Source organism: Ranitomeya imitator, chromosome 1 (genome assembly GCF_032444005.1).
Source record: "Ranitomeya imitator isolate aRanImi1 chromosome 1, aRanImi1.pri, whole genome shotgun sequence".
In the NCBI taxonomy this organism is placed as follows: domain Eukaryota; kingdom Metazoa; phylum Chordata; class Amphibia; order Anura; family Dendrobatidae; genus Ranitomeya; species Ranitomeya imitator.
This window is the reverse complement of record NC_091282.1, coordinates 952,821,318-952,829,192: the sequence shown is the minus strand read 5'-3', so window position 1 is coordinate 952,829,192 and position 7,875 is coordinate 952,821,318.

The following is a 7,875-nucleotide window of genomic DNA, read 5'->3' as shown; positions in this document are numbered from 1 at the left end:
TGCCGTCGTGCACTGGATCAGTTGTGTTTTGGCGGACTGTCGGCACAAAAAAAGTTCAATGTAACTTTTTTTGTACGTCGCGTCTGCCATTTCTGACCGCGCATGCGTGGCTGTAACTCCGCCCCCTCCTCCCCAGGACATAGATTGGGCAGCGGATGCGTTCAAAAACTACATCCGCTGCCCCCGTTGTGCACAATTTTCACAACGTGCGTCGGTATGTCGGGCCGACGCATTGCGACGGCCCCGTACCGACGTAAGTGTGAAAGAACCCTAACCCTAAATTTAGCCCCAACCCTAACCTTAAATTTAGCCCCAACCCTAGACCTAACCCTAGCCCTAACCCAAGCCCTAACCCTAATTTTAGCCCCAACTGCTCTTCTCCTGCCAGCCGGCAGATGGCGACAGATGGTGGGCGCACTGCGCATGCGCCCGGCATTTTCTGTTCCCATGAAGACGCCCGCGGCCAGGAGGAGCAGCAGGATGACCCAGGGACACCGGTAAGTATAATAGGGTCCCCGAATCCCCCTATTTTTTTTTTTTTTGCGGTCGCCAGTAAACAGTTAATTATCGGCGATCGCAAAACAGGGGTCGGTAAAACCGACCCCGATCATGTTCTTTGGGGTCTCGGCTACCACCGGCAGCCGAGACCCCAAAGATCCTCCCGGTGCCGGCCGGCGGGCGCACTGCGCATGCGCCTGCCATTTTTTTGCCGGAAAAAGATGGCGGCGCCCATCGGGAGCCACGAGGAGCACCGGGGGAGACAGGTAAGTATCGGGGGGCTATTGGGGACCCCATTTCTCTGTCCTCTGATGTGCGATCACATCAGAGGACAGAGAAATTAAAAGGGAAATCACGTTTTGTTTTGTTTTTGCGATCGCCGATAATCGGCAGCCGAGACCCCAGAGAAAATCCGACTAATTAACGGCGCTGTGGTTTAAGTACTCTAAGCGGCCGCCGTTAAAAGGCGTATCGGCGGTCGTTAAGGGGTTAATTGCAATCATTTTCTGAGAAAAATACTTAATTTCGTTTAACAATTTTCATGGTGCCAATACTTTCGGCCATAACTGTACAATAAATATTCTAATATGATTGTCTCCTTTATGTGATGTGTGCATCATTCTGTAAATTCTTAACAAATTTTGTTTTATTAAAAAAATAGGTATTGATAATTAGTTTTTTTTGATTACCATAATGCAAACTGAATGAACAAAAGCAAAATCTAAATAAGTGTGACCACCTTTTGACTTCCAAACAACATAACTTCTAGATACACTTCTACTAAGATTTTGAAGACACTCAGCAGGGAGGTTGTTTCATATCCCATGGAGATCTAACCACAGGTATTATTTGGCTGTAGGCTTGCACAAAATCTTCTGTCTCTTCATTTAAAATCTGGCAGATTTGATGATGTTCAGACTATGACTTTGTCCTGCTGCAGAATAAATTTGGAGCCAGTATTTCCCTGATGGAAAAGTATATGCCTGTATTTTTCAGCTTTTTTGACACCATTAATCCTGAGCAAATCATCAACTCCATTTGCTGAAATACAGTGTTAGGTGTCAAGTTCCCGCCACTGCACAGGGGGAATCTCGAACCATCTCTGCTGCGGTCTCCCATTTTCCTCCAGCCGCAGTGGAGCATGCTCAGCAGAGACATCGGTCCCAGCGTCTGGCTCAAGCTGATACTGTGCGGCTGGTTACTGCTGTCCTTCCAGGCTCAGCCATCGTAACCAGTACTGATCAGCGGCTAGCGGGTGCTCCTGGGACTAAGTCCTGCTTTTCTTCATCTGAGTATGCCCAATGAACAACCTCCTATTGGAGGTTAGGGGTCACATGCTCAGGTCCTGTAGCAGCTCCTATTGGACCACTAGGAAGGTCCCAGAGAGCTTCCGCTATAAAAGATTTGCATGGCCGCACGGCCATGCGCTAGTATAAACTTGTTATTGTGTGTGTGGATGTGTGCCTGTTCTGGTGATTGCTCCTTAATCATTCCCATTCCTACAGTTCTTGAATGGCGAATGTTGGAGCTACCTAGTGCCTGACAGTGCTATCCTAACACAAGAGCATGATACTTACTATGTCAAACCAGCAGCGACCGCCAGTGCGGCGCCATGCGCAATTAGAGCGCTTTCCTAGGCCTAGTTAGGGTGGTTAGTGGCGTCCGCCAGAGCGGCGCTGTACGCACTCTGCAGTAATCTTTAATTGGGAACTCCCGCTTGATCTCAGCATCTGACTTAGGGCGTCCTCAGGTGCGAGCTCAAAAGCCACCGAGGGTCAGAGCGAGATCACCAGCATAGTGGGGGTGAATTTCAGGGACCCCACTAGCGTCCATCTGCTGCACCCTGTGACTGCTAACAGGGCACAGTGTTTCCTTAGTTTTCCCTGCGACTCTGAAGCAACAGAGTTCACATCCGTTCATACCGGGTGACAGAACCCGTGTTTATTCTGGTGTAGTACCACTATATATATTGCCACCATTACCTAGCAGCAGGTTCCATCTCTGCACGGTGGACCCCGGGCTGTGAATGCACCTTTTACTATCTTTATATTTATTCGGTGTGTTCTGCCAGCCCTAACATTATACTAGTGCCAGCCAGGGTCTGGCTAGTAATGGCGGACGAACAGCAATTGCAGCGGTATATCCAGCAGCTGGAGGGCAGGTTGGCGGCTCTCGAGCGCACAACCTCAGCTGTGGATGTTACCGCAGTAGCTGTTCAGGCTGCTAGCGTGGCTGCAGCTAGTTTGTCCACTGCCACCCCTGTTCCGACCTTATCCCGCCTCCCGCTGCCAGATAGGTACTCTGGCGATAGCAATTCATGCAGGGGATTCTTGAACCAGTGTGTGATACACCTTGAGCTCCTGTCTGCACATTTCCCCTCAGAGGGGGCTAAAGTGGAATTCATCATATCTCTTTTGTTGGACAGGTCGTTGGAGTGGGCTACGCCGCAGTGGGAGCATGACGATTATGTGGTGCAGAGTGCTCTGCGGTTTCTGAGCACTCTGAAACAGGTCTTTTTGGGACCTCAAGTCACTCATGATACTGCTGGCACTGACACAGGGCTCATCCTTGGTCAGCCATTTTTACGTCTACTTCCTGACTTTAGCATCTGAGCCTGGAGTGGCCGGATAAAGCCCTCATCCCTGTATTTTGGAGGGGGCTGGCTGACCATGTGAAGGACGCTTTGGCCACTACGGAGATTCCTGCCACACTGGAGGAGCTAATAGCTGTATCAACTCGCATTGACCTTTGTTTTAACGAGCTAAGGTTGGAGAGAGCCCAGTGTAGGCAGAGGTTTCGGCTGGCTCCCACCTTCGCCATACCTCTGGAATCTCTGGTCCAGGCGTCTGAGCCTTATGAAGCCATGGAGGTGTCAGGAGCCGGATCTAAGTCTCAGACCGCTCGTGCACTCAAGGTCTGTCATGTCTGCTGGCGGTCACGACATCCTGCCTCCAAATGTCCCCAGCAGTCGGGAAAACGTCAGCATCTAGTGGTTGTAGGAGGAGGTACACTAGACATGGCGATGTTTTCCTCCAAACTGTCCTTCAAGGGGACAATTTCCATTGTCAATTTTATGTCATCTGCCTTCGCCCAACGGCACGCAATACCCTTGGTGATGCTGGCCAAACCTGTGACCGTACGAGTGGTAAATGGGTCGACGCTGCCCTCACAAATAACACACCAGACCATCCCATTTACTTTATCCATGTCTCCATCCCATCAGGAGATTATCTCTCTGCTAGTCTTTCCCGAAGGAATTGATGAGGTCATCTTAGGGATACCATGGCTACGCTACCACTCTCCTCATATAGAGTGGTCCTCAGGGAGAATTCTGGGATGGAGTAAATCGTGTGAGGGTAGATGTCTGAGGGAGTGCGTTCAGGGTGCTACTACTGAAGTACCCGCAGATCTTTCATCTCTCCCCAAGCACTATTGGCCCTATGCGGACGTGTTCTCCAAGACGGCTGCAGGGACCCTTCCGCCCCACCATCCCTATGACTGTCCTATTAACCTCTTGCCTGGTGCAAATCAACACAATAAAAGGTCAAACAATAACCTACCAAAGCCCTAATCTTGCCTGCTGTTCCTTCCTATCCGCGGGGGTTGGCACCCTATTAGATACGTTTTTTTGGCTCCCCACTCCACGGTGGCTGTCCCAAAATATAGCCCTGATAGTTCCCTAATATGCTATAGTTGGAAAAACAGCAAGCAAATAAAAGAGATGAAGGGATAGTGCTTATTGATTAAAGAAACATAGGTTACTGTGCCAATTGGCACCCTTGTATACCAATGACGTATGCTCTGCATTGTCTGCCTCCTGATGAACCGCATGGATGGGAAACGCGTCGAGGCTGGAAGATAAGTTTGAGGCTGGAAGATAAGTTTGGGTGAAACCCCAACTTTGCTTCATTTTTTCTCTTAATAGCCACGAATTGTATATCTATATGTATGTTTTTGCACTCAATGTGGTAAATTGTGTGTGGATAAATCATGCTGGAAAGCTAGTCTCATGACCCCTTGTTTTTGTGTGCAGGTCTCAACTAGTTGTAAAGGGTCCATGATGTATATCTATTATATATGGGTCCCATAAGAGTTATTTTGGATCTTTCTGTAGACTAGCATACGTCATTGGTATATAAGGGTGCCAATTGGTACAATAACCTATGTTTCTTTAATCAATAAGCACTATCCCTTCATCTCTTTTATTTGCTTGCTGTTTTCCCAGCTATAGCATATTAGGAAACTATCAGGGCTATATTGTGGAGTGGGGGCGCCAAAAAACCGTATGTAATAGGGTGCCAAACCCGCTGATAGGAAGGGACAGCAGGCAAGATTGGGGCTTTGGTAGGTTATTGTTTGACCTTTTATTGTGTTGATTTGCACTGGGAGGGTATTTTTAATATTTTTTTTTTCATGAAATATATTTTTAAAGGGATTACATGATAGACACTTTGATTTTTTTCCCTGGTGCTACACTTTAATTTGATTAAAACTGGTGCAGAGCCTCCCCGGGGTCGAGTCTATCCCTTATCTCTCCCGGAGATGGAGGCGATGATCCAATACATCTAGGAGAATCTGGCAAGAGGATTCATTAGGAAGTCAGTGTCACCTGCAGGGGCAGGGTTCTTCTCTGTGCAGAAGAACGGAGAACTACGTCCATGCATAGATTACAGGGGTCTTAACGCCATCATCGTTAAGAACAAATACCCTCTGCCTCTGATATCTGAGCTATTCGATAGGTTACGGCGAGCAAGGGTATTTAGTAAGCTTGATCTGCAGGGTGCTTACAACCTGATTCGCATCCGTGAGGGGGACGAATGGAAGATGGCATTTAACATCAAGGATGGGCACTATGAATACCTGGTGATGCCCTTCGGGCTTTGTAATGCTCCTGCCATTTTCCAAGACTTTGAATAATATCTCGTGGGATATGCTCACCACCTCGGTCGTAGTCTATCTGGATGATATTCTCATCTACTCTCCAGATATAGACTCCCACTGAAGAGATGTTTGCAAAGTCTTCGACCTCCTACAGACAAACTCCCTCTATGTCAAGTTGGAGAAGTGTGTGTTTGAGCAGGAGTCTTTGCCTTTCCTGGGCTACTGTATATCATCTCCGCCCGGGGATTGGCCATGGATCCTGCCAAGCTACAGGCTGTGATGGACTGGCAAGAACCCCAATCTCTTAAAGCAGTGCAGCGCTTTATGGGGTTCATTAATTACTATCGCCAGTTCATTCCCCACTTCTCAACTTTGGTAGCTCCCTTGGTTGCCCTCACCAAGAATGGAGCAAATCCCAAATTGTGGTCGAAGGAGGTCTCCAAGGCCTTTATCTCTATTAAGTCACACTTCGCTAGCGCTCCCATTCTACATCGCCCTGATGTTGATAAACCATTTATCATGGAGATGGATGCCTCTTCCGTCGGTGCTGGAGCAGTCCTCTTCCAGAAGGATGCTCAAGGTCGGAAGCATCCTTGCTTCTTCTCCAAGACCTTCACACCTGCGGAGAGGAATTATTCCATCAGGGACAGGGAGTTGCTAACCATGAAGCTGGCCTTCTCGGAGTGGAGACACCTCCTCGAGGGGGCTCGCTTTCGCTTCCAAGTTTTCACTGACCACAAAAGTTTGGTGTATCTACAGACTGCCCAGCGGCTACATTCTCGCCAGGATATATGGTCCCTGTTCTTCTCTCGGTTCAATTTCACCCTCCATTTTCTCTCTGGGGAGAAGAACATTTGTGCCGATACTCTCTCCTGCTCCATAGTGTCATCAGAGGAGAAGGAGCCTCGGCTTATTGTCCCTTCAGAGAGCCTGAGAACTGTGGCTCCGGTTTCGCTAGAGTCTGTGCCCCCGGGCAAGACTATTGTGCCATCTAATTTGCGACCGGAGGTTCTCTCTTGGGCTCACTCATCCAGGGTGGGTGGACATTTTGGGACCAAGAGGACATCTGAGCTTCTGGCAAGGACGTACTGGTGGCCGCATATGGCCCGTGACGTCGGAGACTATTTTCGGCATGTGTCTCCTGTGCCAAGAATAAGTCTCCTCGATAATAGCCTGCTGGGTTACTTTAACCTCTGCCGGTGACGGACAGGCCCTGGGAGATGGTCGGGATGGACTTCGTGGTGGGCTTACCCAAATCCCGTAACTGCACCATTATTTGGGTAGTCACCGACCATTTTTCCAAAATGGTGAACTTGATGCCGCTTCCACAGCTACCTTCTGCACGGGCCTTGGCGGCGTTTTTTATTAAGCACATTTTCCGCCTACATGGTATGCCTGACAAAATTGTCAGTGACCAGGGTCCCCAGCTTGTGTCTCGGTTCCGGAGAGAACTTTGTTGTTTACTCAGCATCAAGCTTAATCTCTCTTCAGCATACCATCCCGAGACGAATGGGTTGGTAGAGAGGGCCAACCCGACCCTGGTCACATACCTGCGACATTTTGTTTCAGCCAGGCAGGATGACTGGGCATCCTTGCTACCGTAGGCGGAGTTTGCGCTGAACAACGCCGTAGCTGACTCCACTGGGCAGACCCCATTCCTCCTTAATTACGGCCAGCATCCGCGGGTTCCTCTGCCCATGCCGGTGTCTTCCGCTGACTCCAGGGTGGCAGATTGGCTGTGGAGGCACATGACATTTGGGACCGCACACAGGATGTCATCCGGGCCTTCAAGGAGAGAATGAGGTCCTCCACCGATACACATCAGTGCCCCGCTCCGACCTTTGCTCCTGGTGACTTGGTGTGTTTCCGCCCATAATATCAGGCTGCGAGTTGAGTCCATGAAGTTTGCACCTCGCTACTTGGGTCTCTTCAAGGTCCTGGAGCAAGTTAACCTTGTGGTCTACTGTCTGGCCCTTCCTCCACACCTAGGCATCACCGGCACCTTTCATGTGTCGCTCCTAAAGCCTGTCCACATGTCCCCGTTTTCGGAGTCATCTGCCGGGACATCGGGTTTGTCCACGGACGATTACGAGGTGAACGGGGTGTAAGGTGGTATGTGGCAAAATATTCTATTTGGTGGATTGGAAGGATCATTGCCCTGAGGACAGGTCCTGGGAGCCTGCTGAGTACAGTCAGGCTCCGCAGCTTATTGCTGCCTTCGAACGTAGTGAGGTCCAAGGAAGGAGGCCCTAGGAGGGGAAGTAATGTTAGGTGTCGAGTTTCCGCCACTGCACAGGGGGAATCTCAAACCATCTCCGCTGTGGTCTCCCATTCTCCTCCAGCCGCAGTGGAGCCTGCTCAGCAGAGACGTCGGTCCCAGCATCTGGCTCAAGCTGATACTGTGTGGCTGGTTACTGCTGTCCTTCCAGGCTCAGCCATCGTAACCAGTACTGATCAGTGGCGAGCAGGCGCTCCTGGGACTAAGTTCTGCTTTTC